The sequence below is a fragment of the Hetaerina americana genome, unplaced genomic scaffold (assembly GCF_022747635.1).
Source record: "Hetaerina americana unplaced genomic scaffold, ioHetAmer1.1.p SCAF_1, whole genome shotgun sequence".
Classification (NCBI taxonomy): domain Eukaryota; kingdom Metazoa; phylum Arthropoda; class Insecta; order Odonata; family Calopterygidae; genus Hetaerina; species Hetaerina americana.
Window position 1 is genome coordinate 121,911,381 of NW_027286069.1, and position 18,603 is coordinate 121,929,983.

Consider the following 18,603-nt stretch of genomic DNA (forward strand, 5'->3'; position numbering starts at 1 on the left):
GAAACCCTTGCAAGGGAAAACCGGACAAAACCTACCTTACTGGTAGATTACCTAATAATAATAGTATATATCTACATACTACCTTGATCAAAAAGTTCCCGGAATAACCACCGTGTGGCGCTCCCATCGTTCCGATTTGAGTTCTGTTTTTTTTTGTTAAATTGGTACATCTGTTGTTGATATTCCCTTTAAATCTTAGTGTCATAACTTGACATTTGCAAAAGTTACGTAGCCAAGAGTACATCTATCTCTGTGTGTGTTGGCGATTTTTTACAATTGCAGAAATGGATTTAAATTTGCAACAACGAACTTGTATTAAATTTTGCGTAAAAAACGGATTTAGTGGCGCACGGACGTTGGAAATGTTGGAAAAGTGTTTCGGCAACGATTCTCTAAAAAAAACGGTCGTTTACCAGTGGCACGAGCGGTTCAGAAGTGGTCGTGAGTCAATCGAAGATGATAAACGCAGTGGCAGACCATCGACATCGAAAGTCGGTGAAAAAATTGATAAAGTAAAAGAAATGTTGGTCAATAACCGCAAATTAACCATCAGAGAAATAGCGGAGGACTTGAACATTGCCTATGGATCCGCCCAAGACATTGTGGTTAATGATTTGGGTTTCCGTCGTGTAGCAGCAAAGTTGGTGCCAAAAGACCTCAATTTCATGCAAAAAAGAGACCGTGTTGACGTCGCAAAAGACATGATTTGCGAGGCTGAATCCGATCCCACATTCATCAAAAGGATCATTACTGGAGACGAGACGTGGGTTTATGAGTACGACACGCAATCCAGACATCAGGCAAGTGAATGGCGTTCACCAAATGAGCCGAGACCAAAAAAAACACGTCGTTTTCAGTCAAAAAAGAAGGCAATGCTGACGGTTTTCATGGATTACAACGGTGTAGTGCATCATGAATTTTTGCCAGAAGGCCAGACAGTAAACAAAGAGTATTATTTGGGCGTTATGAGACGTTTGCGTGAAGCAATTCGCCGAAAGAGACCAGAAATGTGGGCAGAAAACTCGTGGATTTTGCACCATGATAACGCACCGTCGCACAGTGCTATCATTATTCGTAATTTTTTGACGAAAAATGCAACAAATACCATCCAACAGCCACCGAATTCACCTGATTTGGCTCCCTGTGACTTCTTTCTGTTCAATCGAGTTAAAAAACCATTACGGGGAACGCGTTTTAGCAGCCGAGAGGAAGTAATGGAAAAATCGCAGGAAGCACTGATGGACATACCGAAAACCGAATATAAAAAATGTTTCGAGGATTGGATCAAGCGCTGGCATAAGTGTGTTGCAGTCGATGGGGATTACTTTGAAGGGGACAATATAGATTTAGATGAATAAACTTGTATTTTTAATTTTCTGAATAAATTCCGGGAAATTTTTGATCAAGGTAGTATAATATACATATATATATATATATACATATAAATATACATATATATCATAAACACATATATATATACATATAAATATTTATATATATATATTACTATTATAAGGCAATCTACCGGTTAAGGAATGTTTAAGGATGGACAAAATTACTAATTAAAAAATTTGTGACCCCTAGCAAAACACAACATCCTACTCTACATCAGCTGTACTCTCATTCCTACTCTTCAGCTTTGAGTACTTTCTTCCTCCCTTCATCCCGTCCAAAATCTCTATCCTGTTCCTTCCCTTTCCTCGTTTGCCTAACATTCTCCCCTCAATTACAGTCTTCAACATCCCGCTTCCGTTCAATACCCCCTTCATCCACTTTTCCTGCCTCCATAGGATTGCTTCCAACAAAACCCTCTCTTCGCCCACCATAACAAGTAATTCCTCATTTGTTTTCTTCTCTGTCCATTTCACCTACTCCATTCTTTTCCACACCCATATTTCAAAAGCCTCCAGTCTACGTCTATCCTCCTGCTTCAATGACCATGTTCCCCCCCGTACATTTCTACGCTCTGTATCAAAGTTTTTACGAGTCTTTTTTTAATATCCTTACTCAACATCCCTGTCATCAACTCCTTCCTCATTTTGAAATCCTCTTTGCCTGGCGCAATTCTTCTCCTTACGTCCCTACTACTTTGACCGTGTTGGTCCAAAACACTACCGAGAACCGTAAACTGTTCCACCTGCTAAAGTTTTGGCCCTCCTATTTTAATGTTTAGCTCAGCCGTTTTTTTCCAGAAAATCGCATAACCTTTGTTTTATTAATATTAATTCTCATTCCATACCTGTCGCAATGAATTTCCAATTCACTCAGCAATGCTTGCATTCCCTTGGCTAACTGTTAAACTAAAGCTTGGTCATCAGAAAACCTAACTGATTTTACGTATTCCCCGCCCACTTTCATTCCTACCTCCAGTTTGTTGACTACGCTTCTTCCTAACTCTTCATTTGATACTATGGCAATCCCTCGTTGGATCTCGTCCCCGCCGCTGTATATTATTCTATAATTATCACTCCAGTAATCCCCGCTATCCTTCCATCTCACCTCGCATAGACCTAAAATATCTATATTTCCCCTTTCCATCTCTCTCTCCAACATTCCAACATTCTCCAATTTCCCTGTCCTAATCATTGTCCTTTCATTCCACATTCCTATTCTAACTAATTTGGTCTTCTTCGTCTGCGTCTTCTGTCCTGCTGCTTCCGGTTTTCCCTTGCAAGGGTTTCGTGGGAAGACGACTGCGGAAACCTTGCCTACCCCGCTGCCGGGCACGACACCCGGCCGATTAGGCCGAGCCCCGTAGTTTCCAGGACTCATATTCTCTGTTTTATCCATCATATTTATCTTGGGAATGCCAGGACTCAAAATCTCTGTTTTGTCCATCATCTATATCTTGGGAATGATAATTGAGGTGGTTTCCCGTTGCCTTCCTCAATAATGTTTTTAACGTGACACCATCACTTACTGGCCACCCCACTGGGGTCAGACGCCATTGCAGCCGCCTCACTGAGGAACAGAAGCTACGTTGACTACCTTTCGCCTGGCTCCTAACCTTCGACCTGTCTGGCATGGGTGACCCTACCAGGAGCAATTATTATTACTCCCGCCAGCACAGCTCTAGGGGTCATCGGATCGCACAAGCCCTTCCACCACGTCAAGGTTTTAGTCCGGGGAGGGATATGCATACACACATACATATATATATGTATATCAAGATATACATACATATATATATATATATATATATATATATATATATATATATATATATATATATATATGAAGACGGAGCGGAAATAAATAAATAAATATATATATATATATATATATGAAGATGGAGCAGAATTCCGTAGAAGTTATCAAGAAATAACGTTTGAGTGATCGTTTTATGTGTTTCTATATTGTTTGTTGCTGTCCAATTCATTATATATATGTTTCTACACATGTGTATGTAATAGGTATCGTGCTGGTGATATTTAAGTTCTTAGCGCTGCCATCGTTAAATTAAAATTGGCATCAATAACGTAGTGAATCATGGGAATGAGTAAAGATACTAGCAGCAGCGGAAGGGGAAAAGGAATGACACAAGGCGTTCTGCCGAGTGTTAGGTCACTAACACGCCTCCGTTTTGCTTCTGCATGGAACCTGTTCCTCCGCATTTCTCGTCTTATCTGAAAATGTCAGCCACTTCCCTCCTTCCCTCGACAGCCGACGTTATGACAACTGCCTTTCCGTTCAAGGAAGCGCCAGTTATTTCGTCTTTTGAATTGTATTTTTAGGTGTTCTCTTTCCCCAAACCTTGTTTTGTACCTCCCAATTCCTCGCCGTCTTATCCACGCTTACAAATTATCATCAACCTGCTTTTAAGATACCGGTACCTTTTTTTCTTTCCTCCATCCTTCCTCAAGTAGCGGAAAATGTTAAAAATTCATTGTCTTTCATTGCCTTCTCGGTTTTTCTCTAACATTCACTTTCTTTCCATACTCTTTCAACCCCTCTTCAAACATTGTCATAATTTTCTGAAGCGCGTCAATCTCGTGTACAAATGCTATCACAGCAAATCTTATCCAGTATATATCTTCCGTCTCCAAATACACTTCCATTCTTCAAACATCCTCCAATCTTTTCCTTCGAAATGTTGCTGGGTATATTCTCTGTATAATTAAGGGGGTTTTATCATTTCAATACTACTGCACGCAACTATATCCAACTTTTCAGTATTTTATAAACTTTTGCAGTCGATTCCACGGGTGCGCACATTTCACTAATCAGCCTTGGGTCCGTTAAATTTAGCACCTTATGCTATTTTACAGTCCGCATTGACGTATCCCATTCTAATCGGTCGAGTTCGTTTGTTTTTGTGATTGTGAAATGTACACTTCTTCCCTTCCTTCCCCACCCGTCTCTTTCTTCAATTATTATTTATAGCCCACGAAAAGAACAGAAATTAAGAAAGAGAGCATTCCGAATTCAATAAATAAATACGAAGGCACTGGGAAACTATTGGCGACTCGTAGAAAGAATAACAAGTCATAACTTAGCATAAGTAATGAGTAAACCTGGCTTTTGATTTATCTCCCGTCAAGATGTTTGTTCCCAATTCTTAAGATTTTGGAGTCAGGGCCTCAGGGACATTTCATTTCAACTGTGTTTAGACATTGTAAAATTATCGTTCATGATATTTTTACGCCAGTGCAGAGGGGTGGAAACAATATAGATGAATATAAAAAATACCCCCTTTCATTCCGATCCAACTTCCACTGACTGGTAGATATTTTCTTCAAAAATAATGCAAAATGTGTATGAGATTTCAGAGACTTAGTTACTTCCATAATAAATTTTCATTGGGGAATTTCAGTTGTTAACATGAACACATGTGACAAGGAAATATGCGAAATAAAAACATGCGTGAAATAAACATGCTATGAGGTAAAAAAGTCCTGAGACTGCAGCAAAATTGTATTGCATCTGCGAGGTTCCTGCAAATTTTTTTTGACAATTATTTAATTTGCCATAAGAAACATTTAATGCAACTTAATGTATTGTACTGTAACAGTATGATTTTCACTGATAAAATAATTATGAGAAGATTAAATTTCTATGCATAATTTTGATGGTATCTTCAGGGCAATTACTTCCAACCTTTTATAATATTATTTAGTACTCTGTGAACCACTACTAGTGTCTTTGGCAGGCGGTGATTACACACCCGACTGCTTTTATCCCAAAACACTTTTCCCTCTTAATTCGTTTGGGCAAGCAATATTTTATATCCGTTCCCTTATCGTTCTGGGAAAAATGACATCCTAAATCTATCTGTTCTGCACTTCATCTCTCGAATTTTACTGACATAATTTATCCTACCGTGGTAGGATGGGGCTAATAATACATTTTCAGTATCATTGCTAAATGAGACATCCTTATGATTTATGCAAGAGCTTCAAGCTGTAAATTAACCTTCGCTCCGTAAGTGATTCCCATCCTTTAATTATTTTGGTACGCTACTCATAACAACGTTTACAAATATAACTCCTCTACACTGCCCGCGATCCAATTCGGCAAATCAATCCAACTTCATGTGGATCCCATATACATACTAGCAGCATATTCTAAATGAGGTCCAACGAGCAAAATATAACATTTCTCTTTGACATTTTCATCACATTTCCTCAGTAATCATATAATAAATCCTAATTTATTTTTTACTTTGCTCGCATATTCCCAGTCTATTGTTATAGATGGACTTCGGGAAGTAATTGATTTTTTAAGATATTCGATATTGGAAAAAATTGTTACTTGCAGCTAAACCAAATTTAGCAGTTCAAACTAAGTGCATAATGTTTTAGTGATGACTGTGGTAAATCTATTCACAATCATTAGTTGTGACCAACATACGTTAAAACTACTTCGGAGGTCACATGTCAGCGGTAGAAAATATTTTTTGGAATTCCTTGGATGGGAATGCGTCAAAAGTGCAAGCGATGTACGTATATTTGAGACGAAGTGACCAATTTACTTGTGATTTTATTGAAATCATTTGGAGCTCAATTTAAAGTACTCAATCCAAAAGAATCCATGTATGCGAAGTTTACAGGCCGCTGGACGACTGATATAATTACATGGTTAAATAAGATCAGCAAATCAAAAATTTTTTATCCCATAACAACGATCGAGACCTTATAATCGGTGGAGATTTCAATGTCCCATCTATTGATTGGAACACGCATAGTTTTAAAACAGGGGGTAAAGGCAAAGAGACCTGAAAGTCTCCATTGAATTCTTTTGCGTAGAACTCCTTGCATCAACCTGTCACTTCACCAACTAGGGACGATAATATTCTTGACTTGCTGGCAACGAACATTCCCGAAAAAGTGTTGACTATAGAAACTATGATAGGAATTAATGACCACGGGAAAGGAAATGCTAAGTTTTTCTATATGAGGGTCCGAAATGAGAAGCCTTGAACAATAATGAACCTGTTTAAAGAAGGGGACTATAATGGCTCGAAATTCGGGTTACATAGTCAATTGGTAATTTAAAAAGAACTTAAAACGTCAAAAAAACACCAGTAAACGCAACGCGACGACCACGAGTTGTAACATTCGAACTTGCTACTATCAACATAACATTGATACCCGTACTTAAACGTTTTCCGCTTTCGCTAAGGATTGGCTAATGGTGGCATGCATACATCATTTTATAACAGTTAACTTATTTGAAGTCCATGAATTTTAATCCCCTGAGAATGAGAATGCGACAGCGAGTAATGAGGAAATCTCATGAATGTTTTAAAACGATAAGATGGTGGAAACATAGACGAATGTCTCCCTTACTCTGTGCAACTATTGAGCTCCAATTTTCTGAAATACCATCAGGTGTGAGGCAAATTTCGATGAGGCTGTACCAAGGGCTCACCCTACGTCACATTATTTAGTGAGATATAGGTTATCTTAAGGAGCCGATGATCATATGGTAATCTGTTCTTACCTAATTTATTACTCTATTACAATCTAGTACTCTGTATTACCTCTTAGTGCCCTGAAAACCACCGCTATGGCGTGTGGCAGTGGGCCCACCAGACTACTTTTAACCCAAAATACTTTTCCCTCCTAGGGTGGTCGGACAATTTTATTATGATTCCTTATCGTTCCTGGAAAAAATACATCTTAAATCTATTCTACACCTAATCTCTCTGTTCTTATTGACATGATCTCTCCTACCTTAGTAAGATGGGGTGATAATGCATTTTCAACATTACTGCTAAAGATACGTCGGCCCAATATATGCCAGAGCTTCAATCTGTAATTTAACCTTCGCTCCGTGAGTGATTCCCAGCTTAGCTCCTGTAATATTTTGGATACGCGTATCGGTTCATCATAACAACGTTTTACAAATCTAGCTCCTCTACGCTGCACGTGATCAGCAATTCGATAGTAAATTCAACTTCCTGAGGATCCCATTCACCAACGGCATATTCTAAATGAGGCCTGACCAGCGAAAGATGACCTTTCTCTTAAACTTTTTCAACAATTTCATCTACACTTATGATCACCCCAAACGAGAGGGATCCACCGCAGACCTAGGTCACATTTGAGCGTCCTGCTGAGACTAGGTAATCAAAGATACCAAACAGTCCCGCAAAACAAAAATTCGACACATGATCATAACAGTCAGCATTAAGTTACGCAATAGTATACTTGGGCGATGGGTTACGTGACACCGAATGAAAAATCTCGATACGATCTTTTTGAATGTTATATAATACCTCCCCCAGACTGAGACGACTGCTATCCTTGGGCTCATATGGTGTGCAAGTTAGAATGGAATTCTGAATTCTATTCCCGAATTTCCTCGCGCCCCGTCAATCAGTAAATTTATCTTATGGAGACCTCCGAGGAGGCAGTAGTTATTTTTTTAGATATTTTAGTACACTGCAAGCCCCCGTTAGGGTATGTGGCTGGGGTAAATACACACCGGACTAATTTTTACCCGAACATGACCATACCGCGGTCGAACAATGTTATCCACAATCGTACGTGGAAAAAACAATATCTTACAGGGTTCGTCCGGAAAATAAGTGTACTGACTCCTGGGCTGGGCGCGCCTGGAGCGGCGCGCCCAGCACCGCTCTGACGGGCTGCGATTGGAGGGGGTATGTTGGCAAGCGACGCTGAAAAAGGCAGTCGGCTCTGAGCTGTGGTGTAGTGAGGAGCTCTGTTAACGCGAACCACCACGCTCGACCCACGTCACGGAACGCGATGCCGAAGTTTTTGGAGCAGCGTTATTCCATCAAATTTGCGGTAAAGCTTGGGAAATCGTCTACCGAAACTGTCGGTATGATTAACCAGGCTTACGGGGAGTCAGCCATGTCCAGAAACATGATCTTTCGGTGGCACAAGATGTTCGTGGAGGGCAGAGAAGAGGTCGACGACGAGTCTTCGAGAGGTTCCCGATGATGCCTTCGCGGGAGCGTTCCAGGAATGGGAACGCCGCTGGAACAAGTGTATCGACTCACAAGGGTCCTATTTTGAGGAATATTAGCTTAAGATATGTAAAAGTGTAGTACATTTTTTTTCCTGAGCTCAGTACACTTATTTTCCAGACGAACTCTGTAATTCCATCTCTTCTACATTTAATCTCTCTGATCTTATGGCCAATATCTCTCCTACCTTAGTACAATGGGGGTGATAATAAATGTTCAGCATCACTGATAGAGAGATGTCCTTCCATTATTTTAAGTTCTTCAATCTGTAATTTAACCTTCGCTTCGTGAGTGATTCCCAGCCTAGCTGCTCTAATATTTCGGATACTTTACTAAGTTTATCATTACAACGCTTGAAAAATCTAGCTCCTCTACGCTGCACGTGATCAGCAATTCGATAGTAAATTCAACTTCCTGAGGATCCCATTCACCAACGGCATATTCTAAATGAGGCCTAACCAGATGACCTTTCTCTTAAACTTTTTCTTCATTTCTCTTAAACCTCACCTTGTACATATACCCCAACTGTGTCTGCGAAAGGCGAGCACGTTGTTCTGCAAACTGCGCATGTGCGATAACTATGTAAATACATACGAAAGCTGCGCATTTCCTTCCAAGAGCATAAACAAGACGAGAAATATGTGTTTGTTTCCAGATTACATCAAAAGAAAGCGGTCTGTTGTTTTCACTCGTGTTTACTGTTAGCCGACCAACTTTCTCGATCCAATTCTCCCGAATTTTGTTCCTTCCGATGCCCGCGGAGGCCGTCTCGACGCACCGCGGTCGCATGGGGTCCGCATCATCACATCCATATACTTTTCGCGTGACTGTATTCCCGGAAGTCGGCCGAAGATTCAAAGGAGCTCTTACCGACCCTGGATGAACGTTTAAGTTGATATCGGGTTCATGGAGACAAACAAATCGAGTGCGTGCATGAATGTTTACGGGCGTCTGGTACTTCGAAATAACACAGTGGATCCCGCATTCGCACCAAATCTCTGTGACGTATCATGCTCCGGTGACATAACTCCTCTCTAGCTCGCAGACGCTTTTGCTCTCCGGCTCTTACGTCACTCGTTTTCGTCAGGGGCAGCGCCTCACCCTCCACCCCTGACCTCGCGCTCAGGAACACGATGCAAGTGGAGGGGGAGCGTATTGAAGGCCAGTCCCTCTTCCTCGGATGTTCGTACCGAGGCGGAAGAACTCATGGCCGCCGGCCCCTCCCCAGCCCCCGATGCCCCCGCGTCGCCCATTCGCACTCCCGCCCCCGACGGTTGACCGTCCTTGTTGGGGTAGGTGGGCGGTAGGGTGGCTCCGCGTAGACCAGAGAGTGTACACCAAGTGCGGGGGGGAAGGGTGGGGGGGTAGAGGGGAAAGGGCTTCGAGTGGAGAGGACTTGCGACGATGGCTTTAGTCAGGGTTTAGGAGCCGCACCGGCAGCTAGGTCTCGCGGAAGGGAGCCATGGGAGGAAACCCCGCCATCCCCTGAGAGTGGTGCGGCGGCGAAGGCGTCGCTCGTTCAGGTGAGTGATCCGCGGGCAACGCCTCTTGCAGGTAGGGACAACGCAGTTTCCAGGTGGTAGGAATCGACTCACTTCCGAAGAAGCGACATTCGCGGCCCACGGGCGCAGGTGAAACGAGCCCATTTTTGGAGGATGCGCAGTGTGTGTGTCCATTACGTAAGTCGGGAGCCCGATGGAAGTTACGCGAAAAAAGGTGGTTAGAAGATTTCAAATGGTTGTGCTCGGAAGAAAGGCAATATCGCAGATATAACGAATATTTTGGAAGTTTCCATTTGTTCATTCAATTTTACAAATACTTCAATTAGTATTTTCCTATTTCTTAAGAACTTATTTATACTGAAATTAAAATAGTTGCGTTGCAATTCCACACAAACTTCATCAAAGATACGACCTAGGTTTCATGACGCTTGACTTTTGTTTTGGGCGGAATAACAAAGTGACTACTTTCATTTCAATATGTTGAGTAAATTCCATGAATTTACGCCTGAGACAATAATGTTCCGTTGCAAGTATCATTTTCATGTGCACTGATTTTGGATTAAAATTTGCGAAAACATTTTGGAAGATTAGGCGAGGATAATTGAGCAAATAAACGGATCCTAAAAGAAAACGAATGAATTATTGGGGGAAGGGGAGGGGGCACGTCCTGCGTTCAATAAGAGACCGAATTGCTTTCGAGGTCTCCCAACGAATAATTTACAATATGTCCTGGCGGCATGAATTATACAATTTTGTGTATTCTGTCTAATTGTATTTCATCCGCCACCGAAGATCGTTATTTTCCCACAAAGAGTACTGGATAGAATACCTGGAGTAGAATACCATTTTGAACTTGAAGATGTTTGCAGTCGCAATTACTAACGTCGTCTGAATTACATGATTGAACAAGTTTTTCCTAATGTTATAGGATTAATAACATGTTTTGTGGGTGTTTGCAGTGAAACGTCCCTGGAAACGCACGCCCGCTCACTGGCGGGGATGTTCAGGGTAATTAATACTATGGATGCATACGATAGTATGTGCCCGGAAGAAGAAAATTTTCTCGCGTCGCCTGTCACTCGCCGGAGTCAGGGCCTCGCCTACCATCCGGTATTTCAATCGCTCCAATTTCATTCAAAGTGGACCTTAAAATTTAAACGTTTATTTCAGTCTTGCATTGCCATATCTTCAACCTCGAACACGGCGGAAACCGAAAAAATGTATATTAATAGAACCCCTGCTGAATTTGAGAGCCCAGCCGCGGATAATCACGGCGGCGTCACGATGTCGTCATCGGTTGAGCACATGGTGTCGTGAGTGGTCATTCTCCTCCTTGCATCAAGTCACTTTGCTGGGATGGCGCCAATCGTGACAGCAGAATGCATTACCCTTCTTACGCTAAGTGTAATTGACTGACCTCTGGTTGTTCCTGAAGACGTTAAAACCCACGATAGAAGACGAGTCGGGCGGTCCCTTCAGTTTCTTCAGTGCTCCTGTCGGACTCTCGATAATATCAGGAGATTCAAGTGAAACCTCTTGCTCCTTCCCGTATCAGAGGAGGTGGATCCACGTTTCGCAAATGTTAGCCGAAGTCTGACGATCTCAACGTTCAACTTCGATTAATTGTCAATCGTCTGCGGAGAGCTTTCCCGGCGAAGGCGTTCCGCAATGTCCTCACAGAAACACAAACTCGATTCACGAAACTTAAATTCAACAAACCTCGAAATTCATAATGTCCTTAAAGTAGCAAAAATGGTTCAGGGAAAAATACTCCTTGACCACAACGGAGATCTGTTTTCGACACGGTGATGGAACATTTTTCAAACTGTATTGCTAGGCGTAAAATGCCAAACAATGGACGACGCCCATCGCTGGAAACGGCCATACAATTTTTCCAATACATTCTCCTCTCTCCAAGGTCTTTAAAAAAAATCGTTATGAAGAATAGAGCAAGCACATTTTATTTCATATGAAACTGTAATACAAAAGCAAATGCAATTATTTTATGATATAAACCATAAACACAGTAATCCACCCAAAGGTCGGTTTGGTAGGTGATAGCAGAGTTTTACTAAGCCCTTATGACGTGTGAAATCCACACATTAGCAGGGTATTAAGGGGGTCCGGTTCCTTTCTCTGTGCCGGTTATGGTTTCCCAGGAAGATCTGTAACCCGCAGAAATCGCATTGGATGGAGGTGAGGGTGCCCAGAGACATTCCCGGGAATCGAACCCGTGCCCTCCGATCAGTAGTCCAATGCTCTACCCCTAGACAACCGCGACCCACATTTTATCATATAAGCGAGTGAAAATGAAACAAATGAAGCTGAAGAAAACTATGAGTCTAGGATGACACGTATGCGAGTGAAGTGTGTGAATAGAATGATTACGTAACTCGCATTTCCCATGCGTAAAGGAAGCTTTGTCCTCTTAATGATCTGCTGTCAATGAACCTCGGGCAACTTGATACTATTGTGTCGAAGCGACTGACCCACTGCATATGACTAGCCGAGCAAGTCATAGGCAAAGGGTCACACCGGCTGGATCTCACTACTGGCGGATAAAATTTACAAAGTACGCTCTGGGATGTCATGTGAGTATGCTTTCTTCGGACTAATATCTGAGTAATCTGATCTGATTTTATACTTCTGGTTAGGTACTCACTCGTGTTGACAAACAATGCAGTCATGCCAAGTATCATTATTATCGGTAAATGGAGGGCAGTTATGTACGGCGTGGAAACGTGGTCTCTGGAGCAGGAAGATAGTCATAGATTTGGAGGGTTTTGAAATGTACCCACATGTCAAAACCCTCCAAAGAGGAGGGTGGAGAAGAATGGAGAAAATGAAATGGACAGAGAAGAAAACAAATGAGGAAGTACTTGGTATGGTGGGCGAAGAGAGGGGTTTGTTGGGAGAAATCCTGTGGAGGCAGGAAAAGTGGATGAAGGGGGTATTGGCCGGCAGTGGGATGTTGAAGACTGTAATAGAGGGGAAAATGTTGGGCAAACGAAGAAGGGGTAGGGACAGGATAGGGATGTTGGACGCGATGGAGGGAGGAGGAAAGTACTCAGAGTTGAAGAGGGACCTGATGTAGAGTAGGACGCTGTGTTTTGCTAGGGGTCACAAAATATTTATAAGGTTGTTGTGTACATTCAAAAACCTACTTAAAGCGGCATATTACCTTAGAAAAAATTATCATTAATCTGCCGGTTGAGGTAGATTTATGGTGGACACAAGCTAAAAAACGGTACAGCGACGTTTCCCTCGTCTCTGCTCAAAAAACATTCAAACATCTAGCACTGCGATAAGCACACCTTCCTCCCTTCATTCCCCCAAAATCCCTATCCAGTTCCTTCCCTTTCATCGTTCGCCCAACATTCTCCCCTCTATCACAGTCTTCAACGTCCCATCATTAAGGCCCTGCCTCTATCTTACCTGCCTCCTTTGTATTTCTCCCAACAATCCCCTCACCTCCCTTTTCGCCACACCTATCACTTTCAATATCCCTCGGGATAATACGTTTCTGCAACAGATATTGACAGGCCTGGCCAATACGCACTACCATAAGCCCTTAAGTCCTAACTGACATAACTCAAAATATTCTTACACCCCAGACTACTAATTACGATAATTCATCCTTTAGCTCTTTGTACTCTCGGCCGCCCTTAATTTTATCCAAAATGCCCAATCCCCTCCTCCCTTTGCCTCGCTGCCACAGCATCCTCCTCCCAATTTCCGTCTTCGTCATCCTAATTTATCCCAATATGTCCTGCATCTATTTATTCTGACTTATTAGAAACTACGCCAGCATCCACCCCTTTTCCCTTTCTTTGCCTAGATTTTCATCAGTTTCTTTCCTTCCCGCCCGTTTTACTTTCTCCATCCTTCTCCTCATCCATTTCTCAAAAGCGTCCCCTCTCTGCTCGCCCTCCAACGACTCTTAAGTTCCGAAACACACGACACTAAAGTCCATGGAAACGTTTCATCAGCCTTTTCTTAGTATATTTCCTTAAGATTCCTACCATCAGCCACAGCTTCTTTGTTTAAGCTTCGTTATCAAACACAATTCTTGTTTTGACGCCCCCACCACGTGTGTACATTGCCCACCCTCCTCAAAACACTTCCTAAATTGGTGCACTATTTTAGTTTATTCCCTAAAACTTTTAATCATTGTCCGCATTTTAAAAATATCAATATTTAGCACTCGCATAAAAGTTGTATTCCAAAATTTTGGGAAAACAAATACAAATGTTTCTTCATGCGTAGGTTTAGATTCACTTTTTTTAAATTAAATCAAAGTTTAGGATTCTGAAATGATTAGGAATACATGTAGGTAATATAATATTGGAGAGGCGTACTGACAAACTGTTTCCATCATTACCCATTCCTCATCTATGCGTTTCTTTCCAGTATTTCAGTTTCCTTTTTTTTTAGACTGGGATTATTTTTTTAAAGTGAGATGTCGCACAAGCGCAGAGGGTTGCCGTAGCGGCAGTCCGCCCATGGGCTGAAATCATGAAAACCGGAATATGTTTCCTATCACGAATAAATTAAATATCTTGGACAGCTGTCACAAGTTTGGGGAAAGTGCCTACGAAGAAACGAGACAAATGAATTTTATTGACATTTTTCTCAAATTATGGAGGAATGCCAAATTATTTACCTACTGTTTTTATTCTGCTACGTTACAACGAACGACAGTGCGCGGGAAAGAGACCTACTGTCACACACTGTACCGTTCCAGAAATCATTAGGGAATGGAGATTATTTTTTAGGTATTAGCTTCTCGAAAACATTTTTCAGGCACGAAGATGGTCGATTAAAATATTATCAAAACCACGATTAACTCCTGAAAAACAAAACAACTGCTACGCACTAACATCCTAATGGAAGTGTTTGGCCGCTCAACATTTCAAAGCGTTGCCCACGATTTTCTTCGCAAGGTAATACGCGCACATAATTATATATATATATATATATATATATATATATATATATATATATATATATGTATGTATATATATATATATATATATATATATGTATATATATATATATACATATGCATATGCATATGCATATACATATACATATGTACAGGTATGCAAAACAAGAAGCACCCGGCGGGCGTTGGGGTGGGGCGGTGGCTAATGCACTAGCTTCCCCCAACGATGCTCCGGGTTCGAATCCCGGAGGTATTGCGATTCATTAGTGGTATCCCGAACCCAACTCGAGGTGCCTCGAGGAGATTACTTCAAGATGAGAACACCGTCCGTCGGATGGGACGTAAAACTGCATGGACCCTATCGTGAGAGTAGGCTTGAGCCTACGCTCTCCCCCACCCTATCCCTATTTCCCTGGACATCACCCCAATAGCAAATGAACCGTCTCTTAACCGTGGGGGATCGAGATGGTGGTGGGTCTTATGTATTGGCTTCCCACCCAGAGGGCGTGGGTTCAAATCCCGGCGGTGTTGAATATTTTTCAGAGGTATCTCGATCCCTACTTGAGGTGCTTTATGGAGGGCACTTTGAGTGATTACGCCGTCCGTCGGATGGGACGTTAAACTGCGGATCCCTTGGCGCCTTTCGTAAAGAGTAGGCTAATGCCGACGCCGGGTTTCTCTCCACCCTTCATCCTTTCCTGTCCATCCCCTATGGTGCAAATGACCTCAGCAGTCGGTCGCCTCCCACAAAAACTACTACTTTTATCCGTCGTCCGCTGTCGCTCCAATAACCACCACGCGCGAGGACGTCAGAAACTATTTCCCCTGCCGTGGGGCGAGTGAGGGAGACCGAGGGGCGGGAGGGCTTTCCCCTCCGAGAATACCAATCCCCTCTCACCCTCCTCTTATGTAAGGGCCCGAGGACGAACCGCCGATCCGCTGTTCGCTTCGCATCTCCACCATTTGGGATTCGGAGTGACCCTCTTCTGTTTTAGGCGAACGGGGTCCTCTTTTTGAGGACCTCAACGGATGGGTTTAGAAACAGTTCATTTGGTGCTCGTGCAACTGGACAGGGCCAATCGGCACTTGCCTGCGGGGGAGGGCGAGGGCTGTTTGCGGCCGTCGTAGATAAGGTTTTCGTCGCTCCAGAGAGAGAAAATTGAAAAAAGAGCCGCGGCGTGGGTGAAGCCCTCCCAAAATATGGATATGGCATTATTCATAGCCGGGAAAATTGTCGAGAGGGATATAAATGAATTGGGGGTATTTAAAATCGCTCCATTTAGGGTCATTATCAAATTCAGCAATCAGTAATCACCTATTTCCGTGGTGGTAGAGGATTGTTGGCGACGGAGTTGAAGTTGGCTGCTTTACTATCAAGAGTAAGTGATCATCATTTTTCGGCGCGGAGTTTACTTTAATCAATTATACACCCCTCAAATAAGTCATTGAAAGTAACCCAAGAAATTTCATTTAGCATCCAAGAAAAATTAAATTACTTAATGTCAACAGACCGTAGCAGTCAAACCGGAAGTCGGTTGAGAAGGAGAGAGGAATTCAAAACGTAAAACTCCGAGCAGGGAAGCAGTGTCTTGTTCTGTCCCACAAAGATCTTGAACCTGAAAAAAATCACACTCTCTTGGCGTGACAGACAAGACCTGGACATGAATCACTCGAGTTTGGACCCAGGGATTAGGAGAGCCAATTACAGCTGAATGCTCTGCTTTCATAACCCCACCCTCCAAACACTCGCCTTAACTTCACTACGACCAATAAAATCCCAACGATGTCCTCCAGAGCATTCGTTCTATCATGAGGACCATTCAAGGATGCGGGCGAGATGGCGCGAATGGGTGGGAAATACGGAGTGGAAGGGCAAAATGAAGAAACTTTAATATTCAAGGTTTTAATTTCGGTTGGTCGAGTCCACCTGTCTTACGTAATGCCGAATCACGTGTTTCTGGTGCCGCGGCAACCCCGAATGGCACGGGCGGCGGAGCACTCGCCTCAATTTGGCGGCAGGCGGGGTTACGTAACAGGCCCGACGGAGTTCATCTCGACGTGTGATGCGCCCGTCCTTAGAGATGAGTATATTCGTAAAAAAAACAAATACACTGCAGTTTCATCGGAGGATTACGTGTAATTGGAGGCTGGCAGGGATTGTCCGGACATAAGAAGTGAATGTATGTCGACCCACGGCCGTAAATATTATGTAATAAATATATCAAACCCGTAAAAATAAAAAAAAATCCCAAATATTTTTAAACAACCAGATTTGATTTATGTAGCTTTCAATTAAGACGCAATACATTTTCAAACGTCTTTTAATTCCCAAGGAGCATTTGCATCTCTTTCGAACATTTTTCTGGTCAACATAGCCGCGACCGCAAGCCAGCTATTGTCCTCAAATTTAATGCATTGCTGACAATAAACATCGCGGATGTAGAATCTTTCTCGTGTTAAAGCAATTAAAGTAAAAGGCATTAAAACAATTATATTGATTGGAAACATATAAACAAAAGTACAAATTATGTGTATTGAATTTAAATATAAAAATTAAACACATTTATTTTGTTTATCTTGATAATTCTTTAAAATTTGCTGAATACTTGGTGACAGCACTTCTCAGCAATTCATTCAGATGCTGGTCAGTTAATACTGATCGGTTTTTGGAATTCACGAATTTTTAAGTGGAATAAAATCCCAACGATGTCTGTAACGTCAGGGTTAGGTGGAAGAAGGGCCTATTAGTCCCAACCTCGCCCAATAAGTCGATAAATAAATAAATAAAATAAATAAATAAAATGATTCACATAAGTACGTTGTTTGGAATATTGAAATAATTCGACAGGCAGCCTGTTTTAATTCAGGATACTTTGATTCTGGTACACATTTCCAAAATTCAGTAATCGGCGTCGACTTGTATTGTAGAGCTTGATCTTCTTAGGTCTCCATTAATTCTAATTCTCCAGATGCTTTTTGGGTCATAATTATATTGGAAATGGAAAACTCACCTTGAATTATGTGAATTTCAAATGGATTCAGAAAATAATCAAGAGGCGATTTAAAATATTTTTCAAGTCTTGAAACTTATTTTGGAATTCCATCAATATTCCTTTTGGCTGACTCGTTTAATTTAGCTAGATCCAAGAATGCAGAAGAAATTAATGCCATTTGGAACTTATTCGTCCTTTTATTCTTCAAGGAAATTTTTAAATTGTCCATGATGTTTTGCATTGGTGCGAATGTAATTTACAATGAATAACACTGTTTTCACAACATCAGGATATTTTAAATATTTTGTAACGAGATGTTCTCGGTGAATTATGCAGTGAATCGGTATAAATTGTGGAATATGAGAATCATCTCTTAAAAGCCCAAAAAAAGACCAATTTTTTTACCCAGCATTTCCCGAGCTCCATAAGTTGCATACAATGTTTACAAGTTTATTAAGAGGTACATCAAAAGTTTTCACCATGGAATCGAATGCATTTTAATATCGAAACCGCGGGTTGACTATTGAAGTGCTACTAAATCTAATTTTTCTTCTTTAACAACGAAGTCAGGTGTTAAAAATGGTATGAAAACTGCCAATTGCGGAAGATCTGTGGATTCGTCAAATGCTAAGCTGAATACAATGCAGTTCTTCTAATCATTTTTTAATTTGTATTCAAGGGAAGTATTAATTGCTCTTTTGCGTCGTTCGGTTGTGTCTCTCGAGA

The 18,603-nt window shown here is 41.7% G+C and overlaps 1 protein-coding gene across 1 annotated transcript in view; it reads left to right on the plus strand.

Annotated features, from left to right (window-relative positions):
* The first annotated feature begins 9,861 nt into the window (after nucleotides 1–9,861).
* LOC139696351 (major facilitator superfamily domain-containing protein 12-like) overlaps nucleotides 9,862–18,603 on the plus strand; it is a 49,234-nt gene continuing 40,492 nt past the window's right edge. The window contains exon 1 of the mRNA XM_071595103.1: nucleotides 9,862–9,960. The gene's annotated coding sequence lies outside the window, so the exon portion shown is untranslated. The remainder of the gene's footprint in view (nucleotides 9,961–18,603) is intronic.